We start from the raw sequence: 25,587 nt of genomic DNA on the forward strand, positions 1-25,587 counted from the left end.
TCTTTTAACTTTAAAAAAAAAAACACAAAGACCCCCCAACAGTAAAACCCACCACCTAACCAACCCCCCAAAATAAAATAATATAATTCTAAAAAAAACTTCAGCTACTCATTGTACTGAAAATGGCATTTGTATTGGCATTGCCCTTAAAAGGGCATTTAGCTCTTTTACATTGGCCAAACCCTAAACTAAAAAATAAAATCCACCCAAAAAAACCTTTAAAAAGCCAAACACTAACCCACGACGATCAACTTACAGTTTTTGAAGTCCCGCTTGAACAATCTTCATCCCGGAGCTGAAGTCCTCATCCAGGCGGCGATAAGTCTTCATCCAGGCAGCCTCTTTGATCTTCATCCCGAAGTTGAAGTCCAGATCCAAGCAGCGAGAAGTCTTCACCAAGACGGCCTTTTCAATCTTCATCCAGGCGGCATCTTCTATCTTGATCCCGGAGGCGCGGAGCAGGTCCATCCTGAAGACATCCAGCACGGAGCATCCTCTTCATATGGTCACCGCTGTACACTGAATCTTCAATGCAAGGGATGTGATTCGAATCAGCCAATAGAATGAGAGCTGCTTAAATCCTATTGGCTGATTTGAACAGCCAATAGGATTTTAGCAGCCCTAATTCCTATTGGCTGATTCAAATTTTTCAGCCAATAGGAATGCAAAGGATGCCATCTTGAATCACGTCCCTTGCATTGAAGTTTCAGTGTACGGTGGCGACCGCATGAAGAGGATGCTCTGCACCGGCAGTCTTCAGGATTGACCTGCTCCACGCTTCCGGGATCAAGATAGAAGATGCTGCCTGGATGAAGATTGAAGAGGTCGCCTGGATGAAGACTTCACGCCGCTTGGATCAGGACTTCAACCCCGTGATTAAGATTGAAGAGGCTGCCTGGAAGAAGACTTCTCGCCGCCTAGATGAGGACTTCAACTCAGGGATGAAGATCGTTCAAGCGAGATTCAGAAACTGTGAGTGGATCGTCCGTGGTTAGTGTTAGGCTTTTTTTAAGGTTTTTTTGGGTGGTTTTTTTTTTCATTTTAGGGTTTGGGCAGTAAAAGAGCTAAATGCCCTTTTAAGGGCAATGCCCATACAAATGCCCTTTTCAGGGCAATGAGTAGCTTAGGTTTTTTTAGAATTAGGTTTTTTATTTTGGGGGGTTGGTAATTTAGTGTTTTGTTTTGTTTTTGGTAATTTTAGTTTTTAGTGTAAGGTAGTAAGGATTTATTTCACAGGTATGTCTGTATTTATTTTAGCTAGGTAGTTAGTAAATAGTTAATAACTATTTACTAACTAGTCTGCCTAGTTAAAATAAATAAAAACTTACCTGTGAAATAAAAATAAAACCTAAGCTAGCTACAATATAACTATTAGTTATATTGTAGCTAGCTTAGGTTTTATTTCCCAGGTAAGTATTTAGTTTTAAATAGGTATTATTTAGTTAATAATTGTAACTTTAATTTAGCTCTATTGTAATTATGTTAAAGTTAGGGGGTGTTAGGGTTAGGGTTACATTAGGGTTAGGATTAGGGGTTAATAGTATAATTTAGATTAGGGGTTAATAGTATAATTTAGATTTTTGCAATGTGGGGGCTGGCGGTTTAGGGGTTAATAGGTTTATTTAGTGGTAGTAATGTGGAAAACCATAGGTTTAGGGGTTAATAACTTTATTTAGTTGTGACGATGTCGCGGAGCGGCGGGATAGGGGTTAATGACTTTAATATAGTGGTGGAGATGTTGGGGTGCGGCAGAATAGGGGTTAATAACTTAAGTGTAGAGATTACCGCAACCTGGGCAAGCGGCTCCTGACCCGGAAACCCCTGAATCTATATGGGCGTAAGACTCCTGACCTCCTGGAGTGCCGTAGCCTGTAGCGGGGGATCAGACCGTAGAAAGTAGCAAAAGCAAAAAATAGGCAGGTACTCTCCAAACCGCAAAGTGTTTAAAAGCAATAACACTTTATTGGAACATTTAAAAGAATGTATGCAGACAAGGCAGTGAAGGTAACAGACAGCCTAACATGTTTCACGCCACAACAGGCGCTTACTCATAGACTAAAGTCTGTGTCAAAACTCAACACCTTTATTTGAAAGCGAGGCGGCAAAATTAACCCTCTCACATCCAAACAAAAGTGAAAACAAACAGAGTTAAAACATTACCTATATGTAAGACACTGTGTATTATATGGCTCAGATTTATAATATTAAAATTATAAATACCAACTGAGACTTTGTTTACCTAGTTTCCAATTGTTCTCAATGCTTATCGCATCTTAAAAAAAAGATAGATATTTATTTAGAATGCATTTTGAGAATATTTGGAAAGTGGAAAACATAGTTAATAAACGATTGTGACATAATAGTTTTGCAACTAGCTGCAACAATAAATGTTATTCAAACAGTGCAGTCCAAGTGTACAATTCAATAATATATAAACATTGTAAATGACTTTTTACAGAGTATGCAAAAAAATGCAGAAAAACATTTAAGAGATTACAGTAAAATTTGGACATATATTAGGAATCGATAATGTTGGAATATTGTCTCAAATCAAATAATATTAGATGGGTTAATAGGAACCATCTTACTTGATTTAATAAGACCAAAGGTTATGTATAGTATAATGATTATCTATAAAGTAGTTAATGTCACATTCCCTATTCATACCTGTTGGTGAACGTGTACATAGTTTTAAAATCCAGTAGAGTTCCCTCTTTTCTAATATCTTATCCCTATTACCACCCCTTACTGGGATTGTGGCTAAATCTATTTGAAATAAAAATAAAACCTAAGATAGCTACAATATAACTATTAGTTATATTGTAGCTAGCTTAGGTTTTATTTCCCAGGTAAGTATTTAGTTTTAAATAGGTATTATTTAGTTAATAATTGTAACTTTAATTTAGCTCTATTGTAATTATGTTAAAGTTAGGGGGTGTTAGGGTTAGGGTTACATTAGGGTTAGGATTAGGGGTTAATAGTATAATTTAGATTAGGGGTTAATAGTATAATTTAGATTTTTGCAATGTGGGGGCTGGCGGTTTAGGGGTTAATAGGTTTATTTAGTGGTAGTAATGTGGAAAACCATAGGTTTAGGGGTTAATAACTTTATTTAGTTGTGACGATGTCGCGGATCGGCGGGATAGGGGTTAATGACTTTAATATAGTGGTGGAGATGTTGGGGTGCGGCAGAATAGGGGTTAATAACTTTAGTATAGTGGCGGCGATATCGGGAGCGGCAGATTAGTGGTTAATAGTTTTATTTACGTGGTGGCAATATCAGGAGTGGCAGATTAGGGGTTAATAACATTATGTAGGTACCTGCGATGTCGGGGGCAGAAGATTAGGGGTTGTTTAGACTCGGGGGTTTTATGTTAGGGTGTTAGGTTTAAATGTTAGTTTTCTTTCCCAATAGACATCAATGGGGCTGCGTTACGGAGATTTTCATTCCGCAATTGCAGTTGTTAGACTTTTTTCTGACCCACTCTCCCCATTGATGTCTATGGGGGAAGTGTGCACAAGCACGTCAAACACAGCGCTTGCCATATTGCAGCGCAGCCATATCGCTTGCAAAAGCCAGATTTTTTAAAATTCGTAATGTCAGTACTTTAGGGGATTAAATAACACCAATTTGTTAATTTCCCTATAGCGCTCCAAACTCGTATTCTAGCTGTTAGTTATTTGCGTTGTGGGTGTTTAGAGATTAATATATTTATTAGGATTATTGCGCTGTGTGGGTTTGGCGCATTAGTGGTTAATAGTTTTATTAGGTTTATTGCGATGTGGCTTAATGGCGGATTAGGGGTTAATATATCTATTTGGTTTATTGCTATGTGGGTTAATGGCGGATTAGGGGTTAATATACTTTATTAATTATTGTGGTGGGGGATTGCACTTGACAGGTAGATAGATATTGCGTTAAGTGTTAGCTTATATTTTCAGGCAGTTACGGGAGTTACGGTGCTCAGATTTTCAGCAAAAGGCTTGCTTTGCCTGCCTATGTGTGGCGAGGTGAAAATGGAGTAAAATGTTGCCAATTTAGCCACGAAAGTCCTTGCGCTTAATATATTATACTGATTTGCAACGTGGTTCTATGGTAGCTTATGGGAGTCAAAATTGTGGACGACGGGTGAAACATACAAGCCGCATTTATATGCGGTGCCGTATATGTGATACTAAAACTGCGTAGAAACCGTTGTCGCCACTTAGAGTTGATATTGGCTTTGGTGGCTGGATAGCAGGTGTCTAGGGTTCATTTTGGTGGGGATGTTTCAGTTTGGTTGGGAGGTTATGAGCTATTGGCACCTATAGGTATTTGGCATTTGATAAAGCAACTGGTGAAACGCGCGTCAGGCGCTCGCACTGCTTCTCTAACCTAAATAAGATATTTAATTATATGTTGGCATTAATTGGCATTTATGTTTAGCCGGTGGTTTATATAGATTAAGGATCTGTGCTCCGTATATTTTAATAACAAAGTGGGGATATAGTGGTAATTTATTAGTAGCCAGTTTGGTACCTGCACTGTTATATTTAACAGCGCCACTATATTGCTAAACCTATACCTATACTCTATGGGAAGAGTAATTTAGCTATATACGGTCCATCCTACACCATCCATACAGGCTGACATGCACCTATAAGGGATATTTATTAGGGTGTTTTTGGGGAAAAAAGATTTCCTCATATTTTTAAGAGAAGCCAGTGCTAATTTTGTAATTATTAGTGTGTTCCTCTCTTTGATACACTTTTTTAAAACTTTTGTTTTCTCTACTCTAAAAAGAATAGATGACACTTTGTCATCCTTGGAATAAATCTACATCCACTGATTTGAAGCATAGCAACGTTACTGTATTGAATACTCATAACAGACTATTTACACTATTTATAGTGTGTCTGATATTGTAATGTGTATACTGAAATAGTGAATACAAGACACCTTCATGTAATCCACCAATACCAATCTGAATGATTACACACATTAGGACATACACTACTAATTGAATTTAACGTTGTTTAATAGATACATTGTGAATGATAAGTATACCCTATTTTAATCTGCAATAATCAGATTTTATTTTATATAATAATAAAAGTTATATTTTATATACTACTGTCCTTTTTGCTCACCTAGATTATGATTATTTAGGTTTCTCACCCTAAGTGTGCCACATGATACCTCTATTCTCCCCTTCTTTTACTGATATCTATTACCGGTATCTAGGCACTGCCCCCCAGGGATACATAGGCTTACCCTGTAGGGATATCCTGAGAATTCTAATCTGTTCCCCCTCCTAACTCCCCCCCTTTAAGGGGAGCTACCCTTTAAAACTATATATATATACCTTGTGCCCTTCCCACACAATCACCTTTTCATATACCATATTACTTTAAAACATTTTTTATACATTTATTTCAATAATAAACATATTTTAACTGTAATATATACATAGAAGTGTGATAGTTTATTTTATTTTTTTACATATGTTTTGTTATACTTTTATGCTATCCCTAACACTTAAAAGGACATGAAAAATACCTTTTTTCATTCATCATTTTATTCATGATTTCTAATATACTTCTATTATCTAATTTGCTTAATTCTCTTGATATACTTTGCTGAAAAGCATATCTAGATATGGTCAGTAGCTGCTGAATGGTGGCTGCACATAGATGCCTCGTGTGATTGGCTCACCCATATGCATTGCTATTTCTTCAACAACCGATATCTAAAGAATAAAGACAATTAGATAATAGAAGTACAATGGAATTGCCTCTATCTAAATCATGAAAGAAAACTGCTGGGTTTAATGTCCCTTTAACTTCAGGTCTCCAGTCACCCTAACTTTATTAGCAATGCTATGTGTTGCACAGCGATGTTAAGCGTAACCGGGCTATTCATTGAAAGTGTAAGGTACTCTAAAGAGATATCGGTTGTGCTAAGTATTCTCTGGTTATTCTTTTATACCATGGACTTAATATTCTCTGAGTGGGGGCCTTTAATATTAATAACACACCCTGCACCATAAATATTGCTCCAATTGTAATCTAGGCCTATTATAGGCAAAATATGTAAATTAAACATATCAAAGTTTATCTATTAAATGTGTTAACACTGTTTTCATTATAGGAAATGATGTTTGTGCACTCTCAAAATATCAAGTTCTCACTGGCTGATAGTATCACATTCCAAAGTTATTAGTTGGGACAAGCTTCCACCAACATGAAAATACAACAAAAAGTAGGTAGCACATGAATATCTTTTTTCTTAAAAACTGTAATCCGTTTTAAAATGGCCTCTTTTGGATAGAACAACATTTTTGTTTCCTTTAAGGTACAAAAAAATCTACTTATCATACCCAATAACTGAACGGTTTTCTAAAAAAGCAAAAATGCATTGTAGCATATTTATCAAGCTCTCTAAAGACCGCTGCTCCATAACTTGTCCGCATGCTATGAGGTGGCGGACAGAAATTAACCCGATCGAATACGATCGGGTTGATTGACACCCCCTGCTAGCGGCCAATTGGAGCAATGATAAATGCTGTCTGCATTTATCGATGGGCAGCGGATATGATACACTACTTCGTATCATGCCCGCTCGCACATTGTTAAATATTCCCCATTGTCACTTGCAATATCGCAAAATTCAGTAATTTCCATTTCTTCTCACAGAATCACAGCCAGCATAGAAAACAGGCACATATATTTATCAAAATCTCCATATTGTAAAACTTGGATGCGGAAACTGCAAAATAATTACACTAGACATGTTAATGGAAATTTTCTAGAGACAAACTAAATAGAGTAAGATATTATAGCAAATGTAAATCTTATTCATATGCAAAAAAGGGGAACATTCAATACATTTTCTCAATACATAATTATTCCATTTCTTGAAGAGTCTTATTGATGAAATAGTTGTATTAATGCATTCAAATCAGTCCACAAACCTTTCAAGGCAATTTCAGTACCTTCTCTCTGTAAAGCCTTGTTCAGTGATATTCACAATGTTGTTGAACTGCATAAACTGGTTAATCATAAGGAAATCTTAAGTCTGCTACATAAATCTTCAATGTCTACAGCTTTCCTGGGTTCACTGAATCTCAATGCACTGACATTTGAAACATTTCTCTCCCACCAATAGTTTATCAAAACCTCATAAAATCGAGTGACTTCTTCTAATGTTATGGAAATTCTAAAAGGACAATAGGACCTCTTTATCGCTTTTTTTTTCTGAGAAAGTACTATAAAATGCAATTCAAATTATGTGTCACAGTGTTTTAATTGCAACCTTTATTGATGATTAGGAATATTTATTATTACCTGATATTTCTTGCTAATGATCTGTAATTTTTCAGTTGTATTTTCACATTTCATATACTTTTTGTCAGATCATATTTCAAATACATCATACAAATCTATTATTGTGCTTTGTTATTTTTTTATGTAACCTGCTAAGCAACCTTACTCTAGATTTCTGCATCGTTAAACATAACATAACAAAAGTTTTGCAAACCAAATATATGTAACAACAAAAAAACCTTCACTAGTTAAAGGGACAGTCAACACCAGAATTATTGTTGCTTAAAAAGAACGATAATCGTTTTTATGCCCATTGCCCAGTTTTGCATAACCAACACTGTTATAGAAATACACTTTTTACCTCTGTGATTACCTTGTAGCTATGCCTCTGCAAACTGCCCCCTTGTTTCAGTTGTTTTGACAGACTTGCATTTTAGCCAATCAGTGCTCACTCCAGGGTAACTTCACGTGCATGAGCTCAATATTATCTATATGAAACACATGAACTAATGCCCTCTAGTGGTTAAAATGCATTCAGATTAGAGGCAGTTTTCAAGGTCTAAGAAATTAGCATATGAACCTCCTAGGTTTAGCTTTCAACTAAGAATACCAAAAGAACAAAGCAAAATTGGTGATAAAAGTAAATTGGAAAGTTGTTTAAAATTACATTCCCTATTTAAATCATGAAAGTTTTTTTTGGACTTGAATGTCCCTTTAATATGAATACAGTATATATACAGTATATATATATATATATATATATATATATATATATATATATATATATATATAAATATATATATATATATATATATATATATATATAAAATATGTGTGTACATATGTATTTATGTATTTATATGTGTATACATGTAATAAAAAGACATTTATACACATATAAACACATAAGTACATATGTACGCCTATATAGGCATACTCTATATAAATAATGCATATTTATGCAATATTCATTTGTAAAAAAGTATAATAGTGTATATTTACTGTATATATTTAACATTTAAATGTGCTGCACATAGCAGAGTATATTCTATGTATTTCTACATAGATATTCCTTTATATATCTGTAAATAACTATACCTATATATAATCAACTATATATATATATATTTATATATATATATATATATATAGAGAGAGAGAGAGAGAGGTATAGATATAAATTGTACCAACAAAACATCAGATATATGTAGAAATATGTATTTGTTAATAAATAGAAAATATTGTGATAATAATAATGTGAAGAACATTGGAATGTGAAATATTCATATTTTCATGTTAGGTTAGCACAAATGAGAATATGCAATTGGGTGTTATTTTTTTTTTTTTTCAATTTTTCTCCATTGATTTCTATAGAGGAATACGTGAATGAGCACACAATATTCTAACAGTTTTTTTTTTTTTCACTTGTCGGGTTAGCGCACTCCGTCAAGATCAAAAAGCTTACTTCTAGCACAGTTAACGCTTGAGCAGAAGCGTTAATTTGCGCTCAACTCGTAATCTGGCCCATAATCTCCTAACCAAACCAGATGTCTGAAATCGCCTTTTTCTTCTGAGCACTCAACCTCACTAGATAGGTAATATAAAGTGATAAAGTTTTTTTTTTTATTCTTCTCACCTTTGAAGATTAATGTTGTCATGGTATAGAATAAAGTGTGTAAAGTAATAGGTTAGCTGATGTGTAAACCTGTTTTTAGGTTTCCTCTTTATCCTTTTCAAGAAGCAAAGTTTTTCAAACAGAAATGCAGGACCAATACTTAAAACTATATGAACAAAATACATATATAAATAACAAATTAGGAAGAAATTAAGTTGCATGTATTTATTTATTTAAAAACAACTTTGACTTCATCATAGCATATACCCGTGTATATTGTAGCATCTGCTAACTGGTGCTTATGCACTGTAAGACCACATGCATGTAAGCATGCGTATGCTTAATTAGTTGTTAGGATAGCCTAATGCAAGCACTCATATTCTTGAATTCCATTACAGTCTTTGTCCTTATATCCAAGGACAGAGCAACCATAGGGGCAGTGGCACTAGGGCCCAAGTACTGAGGGGCCCATAGAAGCTAGTCTATACATAGGTATCTGCCTATGTGTCATTAGCTGTCTATATATACTCATCATTATACTGCACAGTATACTCATCAGTGTACAGATATGCACATCATTATACAGAGCAGCATGTTCACTACTAGTTTATAGTCATTATACAGTACAGCATATTCATCAGAGTATACACACATGCCATATTTATACAGAGCAATGTACTCTTCAGGGTATAGTGTTTAAGGACCTTGCCCTTACCCAAGATGGCTGTTGTAACAATTGTATTAAGGAAGAGAAATGCCATCTGGGAAGGGGGAGGAGTTTTTAGTTTGTGAGGAGAAATTGATGTTAAGAGAAGTGTGAAGTTTGCACAGACTTGGAGATGGGAGAAGAAAGTTGCTGCTTCCAAGCTGAAAGAAGTTATTCAGACTAATGCATGGATTCCAGAGACAGTTCAGACATTGCTACATGTGGCTGCTGCAGACAGAGTTGGAACCTTTATTTGTACAGTGAGTGTCAGCCATTATCTGCTGTTTTAAGATCTCCATAACTTCATGTTAACTAAATGCAAGAGAAAAGATAAATTTGTCATATCTGATGTGCTGCAGAGTTTGTTGTATATTAAAGAGATAACCCAGAGAATATTCTAGAACTTATTCTGCCTAAACAGTTTGCATAAATACACTAAATGGATTGCACAGCTGCATTACATAAGGAAGTAACTGGGTGTGATGTGCTGCAGAGTTTGTTGTATATTAAAGAGATAACCCAGAGAATATCCTATAAGTTATTCTGCCTGAACAGTTTGCACAAATACACTAAATGGATTGCACAGCTGCATTACATAAGGAAGTAACTGAGTGTGATGTATATTAAAGAGATAACCCAGATAATATCCTATAAGTTATTCTGTCTGAACAGTTTGCACAAATACACTGACTGTATTTATAAAGCTGCATTACATAAGGGCATAACTGTGAGATTTCTGCAGCTGTTTGTAGTAAAAGAGTGACTGACTTTGCAGTATAAGGCAAGTGGATTGCTGAAATTCAGTAATAAGGTAGAGACTTATGTTATTCAGTATTTCTGAGGAGAAGTTTTCTTGAGCACTGCATCGATCACAAGCAGTGCTCTCTAGCTTCGTTCACAAGCAGCAAGGGATAATTACCTCAACTAAATTCTATTAAGTATATGAAATTGCATTGTACAGCACCACCTCAAAGTATTTTACAACAACAGTTATGTTATTATTTCATGAGCTAATGAAGGACTTCTGAGTAAAAAAGAAGGTAATATTATTATTTGTATTTGTTAAACTGTATGTTATTGGTTAAACACTTTATAATAATCAAAGCAACATTTTATTTGAAGATTTCTTGTGTGGTTATTACTTGTTTTTGTACTAAAATCTTATAGGACCCCACACCCTATTACTCTAGGGTGTCCCCTATAGGTGGAGGCACTGCGTCATACAGGCATCCCTTATATACCTGATTTCAACCCCCCTCCTACTCCCACTCTGCGGAGGCTTAGTTCTCATACACGAAACAGGTAGACAGCATTACACTATCACCCACCTCAGGGAAAGTCAGGAAAGGGTGTTACAAGTGTATAGAACGTCACATCATTATGCAGCACAGTGTGCTCACTACCAGTGTATAGATTACTGAGTTACCTGTGGTGGGGCCCAAAAAAAGTTTTGCACCAGGGACCTCTGGGTGTTTATTCCATTAATCAACCATGCTTTTTGTAAAGAAATACTTTAACAAATTACCTGTGAACCTACAACATGAGATTATGACCTCTTTGGTCTGGTTTTACTCTTTTTGGAAAATATGTGAAAGTCATACAATGCATTGGAAAAGTATTAGATAAATGGGTTATCCCAGGGTTTACATATATGAGCCCACTTATCATACTTTGTGCATGCAAGGTTCCCAACCAGGAACCTGTCTGCCTTGCATCAATGCAAGTGGACTGCATTCGCAGCCCACATTTGTCATTGCAAACACTGCGCCCCTGCTCTCACATGTTTTTTTTTGTCCACCCCGGTTTGATCTATTCGATCTTACGACTGTTGCTTCTTTAATAGTGTTGTAGGCTCACTCATGGGAGCCTTAACTGCTAGGGCTCTGAGCTGCACTTGCAGATTACTAAATGAAGTCCATATTGGGTGAACTGGAAACCAGTATATAGACGTGTGTTTTGGGGTAAATATTTTGTATTTTTTTATTTATTTTTGCATGTCTATTTTGCTGATGTTTCTGTACTTGAGTCAAACTATTTTGTTTTCACATTCAACCTCAAGATTCCAAAAGGTAACATTTGATTAATAATTCAAGCTTGCAATTTGCTAGTATATACTGTACATAATATTATTAAACAAAAAAGGAAAAAATCATAAACCACAATTGTATAACCAACAGTAGCAATGGACAGAACATTTCAAGTACCAACTACCAAATAATCATAATTATGTGTCATGTGTCAAAATGCACACACACATGCACAAATGTAAGTTTCTTATCGAAGAATCACAAAATATAGAAATAGCTGTTTTCTATTTATTGGATGTGTTAAGGTTTTATTTTCAGGGTTTGAATGAAACTACTGACATATGACAAAAGGAATGAAAAAGCAAGCTCTTGTATTCCCAGCAGACAGTTGGGTCATATGAGTTTAAGCGTGTAAAAGTACAGAAATAAGCCTAAGAAAATAGCTCTCAGCAAATCTGTAGTTACAATTTTCATGGAAACATACATAGACTTGGTACTTCCTTCCTACCATCCACAGGGGATGAGGATTTACACTTAAGTGCAGAACTGTTCATGGTCCATCTGGAATACAAATGAAACATTGTTATTCACAGACTTACTCTCCAGGTCTCACCAGATATTGAAAGATGCTTTGTACCTGCAGAGCAATACAGATTAAAACATAAAGTATAGATTGACTGTAGAAAGAGAACGTTTTATCTTCATAAGGTAACACAGTCTCCCTAAATGTTATCACTGTTTCAAGCTTTACCCATATAAATACAGTACTTGGATATAAATCTGAAGCATTACTGTCAAGTAGTCAATGTGTAAACTAAACAAACTAATAAAATAATTACCGTGAGTATGAGAAAAACATTCCTTATTAGCAGAAATTGTAATTCTCAGTTGGATTATTACAGTCTACATAGGTTTTCCAGAAGGTATCAACTCATTCACATATTTATGTTAAAGTCTCCAAGATTTTATGTGTTTTCAATTGCTAAAGTGATGGATTAGTGTGAGTTCATTAAATCAAACTGGATTCTCAAAACATCTATCTCTGGCAGCATAATGTGTAAAGTGAAATGCAATAACTTCAGGATATCGCTAAAACATATCCCAGCATGTTCCCCTTGTAAAGAAAGAATTATGATCATGTTTTGTAAATTGTGATGAAATGCACCAGATCTCTCTTAAAACTGTACCTCTCCTTTGGGAGGAAGTGGTTTAAATTTTACCATAGGCTCTGCTCACAGAATTAATTCAGCGAGACTGAATGATATTCCAGGCTTCAAGTGAATGGCATCTCAAGTACATTTTCCACTTACATTACACTTTATTGATGATAATAGGTTTCAGAGCTGATGCTGCCCGAGACCACAAGAAACAGCTCTCCATTCCCTTGAGAAAACGGATATTCTCCAACATAACAAGCAGAGTAATAGTGGGGTTACTTAATCTAACAACATTTGCCTTGGCTTCTCTATCCTGGGCAATCAGTAATAAAGAATTATTCACACTCACAGTTATATACACTTAAGATTAGATTTATTAACACAAGCCCCAATTTAATGATACATTTATAAATAACAGCTGAATAGTAATTAAGTTATTTTTGTAACAATTGAATTTACGCAGCAGGTTTTATTCACCAGCACTCATACTGGAGGAAAATGTATTTTGCATAAGGACAGAATACTGTCAGTTTGTGTTTTATTTTATTTTTTTGCTAAACAAAAGGAAGAAATATTGAACTTTGCCATATACTTTAGTTAACAAAAAAAATAGAATATTGAGAAAAGTAAGTTTTGCAACTTTGAACAAATTATATTTCCCATTACAAAAGTATTTTCAGTTGCAAATTATTAGGAATTTTAGACATTTGTCATTGCCTTCAGTTGAAATAAATAAATGCTTACTTGTACAATTTTATGTATAAGGAAACATTGTTGTCACTGTTGCTTTGCATAATGTAATTTGTTGAAAAATTTTGGGTTATATGCAGCTTTTAAATTTCTCTCTACACTAATGTATTTTCTACTGTTCCTAGCTAAACGTTTTTGAGAAATAAACTAATTTTAGTACTAGAAATCATAGTTTACTCAATTACTACCTCCAGTTTCTATATTTCTATATTAACTAAACTCACACACACATATTTATATATATACATATGTTACGGGTAAAGTCAGAAATCCGGGTAATCCTAGGAGCGGCTGTGGGTAAAGTCCGATGTAATGTAATTCCCCCATCAACACTATTTTTTTGCCTCAAGGAAGGTGCCACGCCAATCCTCTGGCATCCACACATTTTGTGTGTGTGTGTATGTATATATATATATATATATATATATATATATATATATATATATATATACTGTGCATACACATACACTCTGGTAAATTGTATCCAACCTCTCCTTTTTACTCTCGATACAGTATATTTAGGAAAAAAGGAAGAAGAACATACAATGTACAAATCCTTCAAGAAATGTCTACAACAAAAAATAACATTTAATTCTGCATACTGTCCCAACTAGTACACAATAAGCAAATGTATGTATGATTTAATGTGAAACTATTGTATTTTAAAGTTAGAAAGCTAAATGAGCTATGCTTTTGCATTACACATTTACAGGTGTGCAAGGGGGATTGCCGCTGTCTATATTTCCTTATTTAGCAAGGTTGCTATAATTGTGAAATTAGTGCCATATTGCAGCTGTGCTCAGGGGCCTACTGCTTACTGTGGCTACATTGTTCTTTGCATTTATATTGTAAAGTGATCACTTGGAATAAAAAAAAGAACACAAAGCAAAAATAAGTTAAAGGGACATGATATTCCATTTTATTTGGTATATCTAAAACAACATGTTTCAAAATGTATAGCAGAGATTTATTTCCGTCTTTCTTTCTTTCTTTCTTTCTTTCTTTCTTTCTTTTGTTTAACCAATGTTCCTGTGTGGAATATTTTTTCCCTGTGTGAGTTATCTCTGTCAGCAAGTGAGTCGCATGACTAAGTTGTTCATAAGCATGAACTTCCTGTTAGTTTCACCTTAAAGGAACAGTAAAGTCATAATTAGACATGCATGATTTAGTCAGATCATACAATTTTAAACAACTTTCCAATTTACTTCTATTATTTAACTTGCTTCCATCTCTTGTTATACTTTGTTGAAGGGTACCAAGGGCTAGATTTATCGAAGGCGAACTCTGTATGTGCTTCGCCTGTAACTGCGCCCAGCTCGCCTCCAGAGAAGCGCACATGTGCGCCTGAATTCATAAAAAAAATAGACGTAACTTTGCGCGGGCGAGCTGGGGCTTAATAATGATAGATTTCGCCTGTCAGAAAAAGCATTTACTCCCTATTTATCACAGTACATCCCTATAAATATTTACGCCGCCATGTTTTGATTATTAAAAAAGGTTTTTTTAGGTAACTATTTATATTTATATTATCCTGTATATGTTTCTGTGCTGTTTTTGCCATATGTTGATCATTTAAGATCGCAAAAATAAATATATCAGTATATCGATATTTATATATAAAACTGTTGGTACCCAGATGCGCCTGTGCAAGCGCAAATTTCTGGCAATAACAGTCTTGACTTGGTGCTGAGCCTTTGAAAAATGTGTTAAAAGAAGAAAGTACTGCTTCACAAGATGTAAAAGCATGTATTATAATGGTGTTAGCCTCAGTCTGTATGGAAAATATACAACACACAATTGAAGTCGAAATTTCAGTTCCCTATCGGCGCCAAGCAATGATAAATAAGAAACTGGGCGTATTTGTAGGTCAGGGCTGTTAAATTACGCCTATTACTAATGTATATTGTTGCACTCGGGAGTGTGCCCGTGCACCTAGGCGAATGCAAGTGGATTGTGAAGAAGTTTCTTTCAGATTTGCGCAATTATAGGCGCAGAGTGCTTTGATGAATATGACGATCCGTTGGTATGCTCTATTTTGGACAAAATTAAAGGAGAATGGCTTTGATAAATCTACCCCCAAGAGAATGAAGCAAATTTGATAATAGAAGTAAACTGGTAAGTTGTTTAAAATTGTATGCTCTATCTAAATAATGAAAGAGAATTTTCTGGTTTCATGTCCGTTTTATTTTAACTATACATAAAACAAGAAGGTATATAGTAAGACCTTATGATTGCTTTGGTCTATTTTAATTATTGTTTTAATAAATAGACTTTAATTGTACCTTGGTTACTGCATTTGTCTGGTTAGAACAAGTGTTTGTTGAATTGACGATTCCTCCATCCCAAGCACTGCAGGAGTTGTTTCCAGTTCTTTTTACTGTAGCTTCAGTGTGCTGATTACCAGAGTCTCTGGGTGCTCGTCCCCTGCTAATATCCTAGCCTGTGTCTACTAGCAAAAGAGAGTGCTGCTCATTGTGTATGTTTTCATGGCTTGAATGGTTTCATATCCATATTAAATGCACAATGTGGTGCCTTCATTTATATTTAGTGACATTTTTGGTGATTTTGGTTATAAACGCATCCTTTTAACCTCTTTCTTTCACTTTTGTGGGATTAAAGTTTGTTTGTTGTTTCCACCATAAATTTAACCCCTTAACAACCATCGCTGGTCGTTAAGGGTTTTTCTGCTAATAATAGTGTTGGTCTTGCCAGAGCGACAAGACCATGCTATAAGACCCTCCCTCTTGCAGGCTTTATAAAATAGCGAGGTCTTGGCCCTGGCAGCGAGACCTTGCTATTGAGAAAACAATCCCCACAGCTTTTACATAACCCTTTTTTTACACATAAAAAATATATTGTTCTTGGCATAGTATAAAATTACATTTTAATTTAAATATCTAAATATATATTTATAGTTAGATATATAATATATATTTTATTATAAATGTGTGTTATCAGTGCATGTGGTATTTGACAAGATGTTTGACTGGGAAGGGCTCAACGGTATATATATTTGTGTGTGTGCATGTATATATGTGTATGAGTGTATGAGTGTGTGCATATGTATGTATATGTATGTGCACATACATATGCACATATGCATACACCTACACATAGATATATGTGTATTTGTGCACATACATATGCACACACATGCGCATACATTTACATACATACATACATACATACATAAGCAGGGTAACAGTGCGTGTCTGTGTGTTTAAAGAACACTGCCGGCGTTTCCTCACCGACTATAGAATGTGGGATTACTCCCTATGTTTTTATATGCTGAATAAATACCTCATATCGTTTGAGGTTGTAATGTGTGAGTGCATATACATACATACATACACACATACATATACACACACATACATATACATATATGCACACACACACAAATACAAATCCACATCAGTGACGTGCAGTGACGTCAGAGGCTGGTGAGGCAGTGGCTAGGATACGCCTTCATTCTTTAGATATCCTTTGTTGAAGAAATAGCAATGCACATGGGTGAGCCAATCACATGAGGTATCTATGTGCAGCCACCAATCAGCAGCTACTGAGCATATTTATATATGATTTTCAACAAAGGACATCAAAAGAATGAATAAAATTATATATTAGATGTAAATTGGAAAGTTATTTAAATTTGCATATGGGTTTCATGTCCCTTTAAATGGTGTCTTGGAAAACTGGTCAACTTAGTAAACATCTGATTTTAGTCTAAAAGGATTGTAACAGAAACTCTTGCCAGATAACACAATGCTTCCTCTGATTATGAGATCTAGAAATCCATGCCCATTAAAATATGTTTAAAACATACTTTTTACTTTAATGCTGCAAATTATGCTTATAGATTCTTTCATTACATAAGGGATGAGAGTCAGAGGGGGAGGAAGAGAGACAGAGAGAGAAAGAGACCATGGGGGAGAACAACACATAAGGAGAGAGATGTATAGAGAGAGAGAGAGACACACACACACACAAGGGGGGGACCACTGCATTTTAAAGTAATAAAACAGCAAAACTACAGAGAGTTCAGAAAATTAGTCTATAATTTAGTGTGAAGTACAGAGGCAAGCTGCTAAGTTAGTGGGTGTAAATACAAAAACGACCCTGCTGTAAAAGAGTAAAAAAACACTAAACCTCATTAAATTATCATTTTCACTAACAGAATCCCTTTCAGTAAAATCTTACTTTAATAAGATGTGGCTGAAACACTGCTCTCTGTGCCTCTTTTCCTGCTCTGTAAGGATTCAGGAAGTGACAGTGGCACATTCCACTGCACTTAGAGGGGAAGAACAGAACTCTCTTTTTAACTTAAGCAAAGCTAGCAGGTTCACAGGACAGCAACAAAATATATGAAAGTTGTTTTTTTCCATTTTTGTTTTGTTTTATATGATTTAACATCCAGCCCCAACCCTATGTTCCACTTACTAATGCCTCTCACTGGATTGGTTCAGCCCAAATAGGACTGCCTCAAATAAGCAGTTAATGGGCCATGCAATGATCTTAACCACTTGCATCCAGTAGGTGGCGCAGCATGTTGTGTAATGGTGGGCAGACCTGCTTGTGCCTCTCCATTGCACAACATATAGCTGTGAGAAAAAAAAATGCTGGGGGAAAAAAAATTACAATTTTTTTTTTAAAGCCAATAAAAAAAAATATATTTTGCCCATATGAGAGGTGAAGCACTGCCTCACCTGCCTCTAGTGACTGCACATCACTGATCCACATACATCTTTGAGCCCTTCCCAAATCAACAACTTTTCATGTACCATATCCTTTTAAATCACCATTGAACATTTATTTTAATTAAAAACAAACATTTGACTTTTAATATGTATATGAGTAAAATACTTTATTTTAATGTTTAACATGTGTTTTATATACTGTTATTATAACCATAACACTTTACCTTAGGTCTCTAGCAGCGCAACACATAGCTCACCACTTGTAATTTGAACCATGTCTGGAATCCATTGAAGGTATTGGGAGCTCTAAAAAAAAAGTTGGCCGTGCTAAGCATTTTCTGATAATTTGTTGTTACCATGGACTTGTAATATAAGATTGTGTGCAATCTTTTAATACTGGTTTAGACTATCACATTTAAGAATAGGATTCTTTTAGCTCTCAAACACCTAGATTACGAGTTTTGCGTTACGGTTTTAACAATGAAAAATAGTAATTTCATCGTAAAAACAGTAACGTAGCCATTACGAGTCTTGTCGGTATAGCTATACCGCAACCATTTTAGCCTGTAACGCAACGTCAATCCCGCACTCAAAAAAATTATGTTTTTGCATGGGATTTCCATAGAGCCGGTATTACAAGGTGTGCAGTGAGGCTAAAATGCTTGCATTACAGCCTATACTGACACGATCCATTCCGCTATCTGAAAGCAATAGTTATGAGTTTTGCGCAACAAAAATGTTTCACAAAACTCATAACTAAAGTATTTCAAAGTACACTAACACCCATAAACTACCTATTAACCCCTAAACTGCCATCCTCCTGCATCGCAAATACTATTTCAAATGCATTAACCCCTAATCTGCTGCTCCTGACATCACTGCCACTAATAAAAGTTATTAACCCCTATTCCACCACTCCCCGACATCGCCACAACTATAATAAAGTTATTAACCCCTATTCCCCCGCACCCCAACATCGCTGACACGATAATAAAGCTATTAACCCCTATTCCGCCGCTCCCCGACATCACCGCCACTAAATAAAGCTATTAACCCCTAAACCTCTGGCTCCCCACATCGCAAAAAACTAAATTAAACTATTAACCCCTAAACCTAAAAAACCCCTAACTTTAAATTAAAATTACAATATCCCTAACTTAAAATAAATAAAAACTTACCTGTGAAATTAAAAAAACCTAAGTTTAAACTAACAATTAACCAAACATAACTATTATACTAAAATTAAAATAACTACCAATATAAATAAACTAAATTACACATTAAAAAAACCTAACACTACTAAAAATATTTAAGTCTAAAATTACAAACAACAAAAAATACTAAAAATGAGACATTACTTCTTATGGATTATGCTACAAATTTGTCTCTCATTATAAAGCAAGGGGACAATATTATTTCTACAAATTTGTTGAAAAGTTTTGCCCCAAATTTGTCGCACTAATAGATATAGAGATAAAAATGAAATAAATACACAACATAATATAGCTAACTTCATTTTTATTTTTTAGGAAAAATCTATTTGCACCATGTTTAAGCCATGTAATACAAGTCCCACTCTCCACTTCGCACCAATTTTGATGGAACACTTTTTCCACCAATTATGACGCAAACTCCTAAACAACCCACACACTAGTCAATTTTTCAACCACTTTTGATTGGAATATGCATAATCACATGATTTATGACATCAGCCAATCTGATTCAAATATACATTTTAAACTATCACTAACAATTAAAAATGCTCGATACTTGTGTCATAGTGATGTCGCAAATAGTTCCCGGCGAACATAGCTTGTTCGCGTTCGCCACGGCGGGCGAACATATGCGATGTTCCATTCACCCCCTATTCGTCATCATTGAGTAATACTTTGACCCTGTACCTCACAGTCAACAGACACATTCCAGCCAATCATCAGCAGACCCTCCCAGACCCTCCTACCTCCTGGACAGCATCCATTTTAGATTCATTTGGAAGCTGCATTCTTAGAGAGAGGAGGGACAGTGTAGCTGCTGCTGATTTAATAGGGAAATCGATAGCTAGGCTAGTGTATTCAGTGTCCACTACAGTCCTGAATGACTCATCTGATCTCTGCTGTAAGGACAGCATCCCAAAAAGCCCTTTTTAGGGCTAGAACATCAGTCTGCTTTTTTTTTTTTTTTCCTGTGTAATCTAATTGCAGTTGCCTGCCTGCCAGCGCGTGTGTTAGGCTCACAGCGTATACTGTGCCCACTTGCCCAGTGCCACCACTCATATCTGGTGTTAAATAATAGCAGTCAGTTTCCTTCACACGTGTGCGTTTCAGTGCCTGCCTGCCTGCCAGGGCACAGTGTCACCCCAGTGCAACTCATATCTGGTGTAACAGTAGTGTAGATTTAAAAAAAAAAAAACACTTTTTTGACTGTGAAATAATAGCAGTCAGTTTCCTTCACGCGTGTGCGTTTCAGGGCCTGCCAGGGCACAGTGTCACCCCAGTGCAACTCATATCTGGTTTAACAGTAGTGTAGATTTAAAAAAAACAACACTTTTTTGACTGTGTTAAATAATAGCAGTCAGTTTCCTTCACACGTGTGCGTTTCAGTGCCTGCCTGCCAGGGCACAGTGTCACCCCAGTGCAACTCATATCTGGTGTAACAGTAGTGTAGATTTAAAAAAAAAAAAAAACACTTTTTTGACTGTGAAATAATAGCAGTCAGTTTCCTTTACACGTGTGCATTTCAGTGCCTGCTTAGATACAAGATAATCACAGAGGTTAAAAGTATATTATTATAAATGTGTTAGTTATGCAAAACTGGGATATGGGTAATAAAGGGATTATCTATCTTTTAAAACAATAAAAATTCTGGTGTAGACTGTCCCTTTAAACGGGGAGTTTGGTCTGTCACTGTGAAGCGAGCGTAACCCTTACACTACCTGATCGATACAACATCATACCTGATGTTTTAAAGCACGTTATTCCAAACAATTTAGGAATGTTAGGTAATGTATGCCCTTTATGGATTAAAACCAGACTCTGCATCAACTATGTAATTTTCCATTGATCCCCCTCCGGCATGCCACAGTCCAGGTGTTAGTCCCCTTGAAACAACTTTTCCATCACTATTGTGGCCAGAAAGAGTCCTTGTGGGTTTTAAAATTTGCCTGCCTATTGAAGTCTATGGCAGTTCGCCCGGTTCGCCCGTTCGCGAACAGTTGTGGAAGTTAGCGTTCGCCGTTCGCGAACCAAAATTTTTATGTTCGCGACATCACTATTAATGATCACTCATCAGAACTTGTAAGTGCCATTTGTTACATTGTGTATTATACTTTGAAAGTATGTATATGTGAAATTAGAATTAAAGATAAACATTGATGCTGACATTAGGACACACAGTGTAATATCTTAGACAAGGATTTCAAAATTCGAATTGATGTTTGATTCAATATACGCTTAAGCTGATAGCTCAAAGGGATAGCCCACCTAACATTAAACTGTCATGATTCAGATACAGCAGAAATTAAAATCACCTCTTTACTGTCATGCTATTTTCATGGTATTTTTTCCTTCTCTTGAATTTCTTTTTCAGTAAGAAATGCCATCTTATATGCTAGCCCATTTTATAACACCTGTGAAGGGATGGTTTTTAAAACTAGATTGCAATCAGGAGGGGTTACACAGGTACAGAAAGAAAACTGTCCCAGCTCTTAAAGGGACACTGAACCCAAATTTGTTCTTTCGTGATTCAGATAGAGCAGACATCCTCAAACTTGGCCCTCCAGAGGTTTTGGAACTACATTTCCCATGATGCTCAGCCAGCATATCAACTAGCTGAGCATCATGGGAAATGTAGTTCCAAAACCTCTGGAGGGCCAAGTTTGAGGATGTCTGAGATAGAGTATGACATTTTAAAGAACTTTCTAATTTACTCCTATTATCAAATTTTCTTCATTCTCTTGGTATCTTTATTTGAAATGCAAGAATGTAAGTTTAGATGCCGGCCCATTTTTGGTGAACAACCTGGGTTGTCCTTGCTGATTGGTGGATACATTCATCCACCAATAAAAAAAAGTGCTGTCCAGAGTTCTGAATAAAAAAAAAACTTAGATGCCTTCTTTTTCAAATAAAGATAGCAAGAGAACAAAGAAAAATTGATAACAGAAGTAAATTAGAACGTTGCTTAAAATTGCTGCTCTATCTGAATCATGAAAGAAAAAATTTGGGTTCAGTGTCCCTTAAAAATATCCATTGATTGCAAATAAATACATAGGATAACCTGATTACATGTTATATTTGCAATTATTCCTGCTCCTGTTTAGAACAAAAAAAAAGGAATTTAGGGACATGTAAATATGTTTGCAAAAGATTTCTGACATAACACATATATATGTAGCCCTTTGTCATTTAGCTGCAGGGATTAACTGCACTTTGCACTTTGCCCTTTGCTCAACCCTGCATCACATGGTAGTGAGAGCCAATCAGAGGCTGGCAGTTTTTCAGAGACTTCCTGTGAGGAGAGTTTAGTCAGAGCTGTTCAGGGCTGCTGAAAGATGTGTGTGTGATTCTGCCTGGGATGATAAAGGCTGCATCCAGGACCCTGCATGCTGTGAACACTCAGCCTTATGTCACAGTAAGAAGCAGCAGCATTGGGACTAGAGTGAGCTGTCATTTCAGACTGTCAGCACTTAAGTGGAACTAAAGCATCCAGGACCCTGCATGCTGTGAACACTCAGCCTGATGTCACAGTAAGAAGCAGCTACAGTAGGACTAGAGTGGGCTGTCATTTCAGAGTGTCAGCACTTAAGTGGAAATAAAGCATCCAGGACCCTGCATGCTGTGAGCACTCAGCCTGATGTCACAGTAAGAAGCAGCTACAGTAGGACTAGAGTGAGCCGTCATTTCAGACTGTCAGCACTTAAGTGGAAAAGCAAGCAGCAGAGAAAGCAGCCAGACCTTTTCTAGAACATTCTACAGGAGGATTCAGGTAGTGGAACAGTTACAGTTATCCCTCACACTACACAGATATCTGAAACTTACTAAGGGCCCCAACGTGCACCACCACAAGGGACTTCACTTAGCAGTGTATTTTGGGAAAAAGGGTACCCTGCAAAGTGTGGGACTGTTATGTTATTTATATGTTGTTCTATTTGCATTTAAATATATTCTGTGTAACTTTATTATCTGCTTCTGTTCATTATTGCATGTTGTGGGGAACTCATTGTCTCAGTGTTGTGGGTTCCCTGAGAATTGTTATCACTGAGTGGAGGCACGGTATGTTACATTAATCAAGATGTCCCAGACTCCCTACTCCAGCGGAGACTTAGGTCATTCCTGTGAAGCCACAGCGTCAAAGGTGACCGTCCAACCTGTATCATTCTCACCAAAGAAAGATAAGGAAGGGGTTACAGATGGAGGCAACGCTGAGATGAACTGGTACAGTAAGAAGTGTTTAAGCAAGACCCCTGTTCCATCACCCAGAGATGTTAGAGAGTGGGCTAGAATAATGAGGGTTTCTCCCCAGAAGGTTGTGGCTGTGCAAACTCCTATTGGACTCAGCCGGAGGAAGTTTATAGATGCCCTAAAACTGATCCCTGGGTTGGAAAACCCTGCCATAGTTCAGGCTAAGAAAACAGGAACTCATGGTGTGACCCTTGTTCAGGGAGACCAGGATATAAATCCAGAAAAAGGAACAACTAGAATCCCTATACCTGGAGCAGACCCTAAATGGTGCCTGATAGTATACCCAGAAGGAGATTCTGACCACGAGGAGGGTGATGATTCTGACCTGATATTTCAAAATAGTGACAGTGAGTCTGAAGATGATTTAAATGTATTGCTAGACACTGGATCCCAGGTGACCATTATCTTCAGATCATTTTATGATGCTCACCTACGTCACTTACCTATTGCCACAGCTAAAGACGTCAGTTTATGGGGGCTAGGTTCACAAGCCTGTACAGTAGAAGGTGTAGTCAGAGTGCAGATTGTCATCCCACAACTGAAAATTGTACTGAAAATTACAATATCCCTAACTTAAAATAAATAAAAACTTACCTGTGAAATTAAAAAAACCTAAGTTTAAACTAACAATTAACCAAACATAACTATTATACTAAAATTAAAATAACTACCAATATAAATAAACTAAATTACACATTAAAAAAACCTAACACTACTAAAAATATTTAAGTCTAAAATTACAAACAACAAAAAATACTAAAAATGAGACATTACTTCTTATGGATTATGCTACAAATTTGTCTCTCATTATAAAGCAAGGGGACAATATTATTTCTACAAATTTGTTGAAAAGTTTTGCCCCAAATTTGTCGCACTAATAGATATAGAGATAAAAATGAAATAAATACACAACATAATATAGCTAACTTCATTTTTATTTTTTAGGAAAAATCTATTTGCACCATGTTTAAGCCATGTAATACAAGTCCCACTCTCCACTTCGCACCAATTTTGATGGAACACTTTTTCCACCAATTATGACGCAAACTCCTAAACAACCCACACACTAGTCAATTTTTCAACCACTTTTGATTGGAATATGCATAATCACATGATTTATGACATCAGCCAATCTGATTCAAATATACATTTTAAACTATCACTAACAATTAAAAATGCTCGATACTTGTGTCATAGTGATGTCGCAAATAGTTCCCGGCGAACATAGCTTGTTCGCGTTCGCCACGGCGGGCGAACATATGCGATGTTCGATTCACCCCCTATTCGTCATCATTGAGTAATACTTTGACCCTGTACCTCACAGTCAACAGACACATTCCAGCCAATCATCAGCAGACCCTCCCAGACCCTCCTACCTCCTGGACAGCATCCATTTTAGATTCATTTGGAAGCTGCATTCTTAGAGAGAGGAGGGACAGTGTAGCTGCTGCTGATTTAATAGGGAAATCGATAGCTAGGCTAGTGTATTCAGTGTCCACTACAGTCCTGAATGACTCATCTGATCTCTGCTGTAAGGACAGCATCCCAAAAAGCCCTTTTTAGGGCTAGAACATCAGTCTGCTTTTTTTTTTTTTTTTTCCTGTGTAATCTAATTGCAGTTGCCTGCCTGCCAGCGCGTGTGTTAGGCTCACAGCGTATACTGTGCCCACTTGCCCAGTGCCACCACTCATATCTGGTGTTAAATAATAGCAGTCAGTTTCCTTCACACGTGTGCGTTTCAGTGCCTGCCTGCCTGCCAGGGCACAGTGTCACCCCAGTGCAACTCATATCTGGTGTAACAGTAGTGTAGATTTAAAAAAAAAAAAACACTTTTTTGACTGTGAAATAATAGCAGTCAGTTTCCTTCACGCGTG

Source organism: Bombina bombina, chromosome 2 (genome assembly GCF_027579735.1).
Source record: "Bombina bombina isolate aBomBom1 chromosome 2, aBomBom1.pri, whole genome shotgun sequence".
NCBI lineage: Eukaryota > Metazoa > Chordata > Amphibia > Anura > Bombinatoridae > Bombina > Bombina bombina.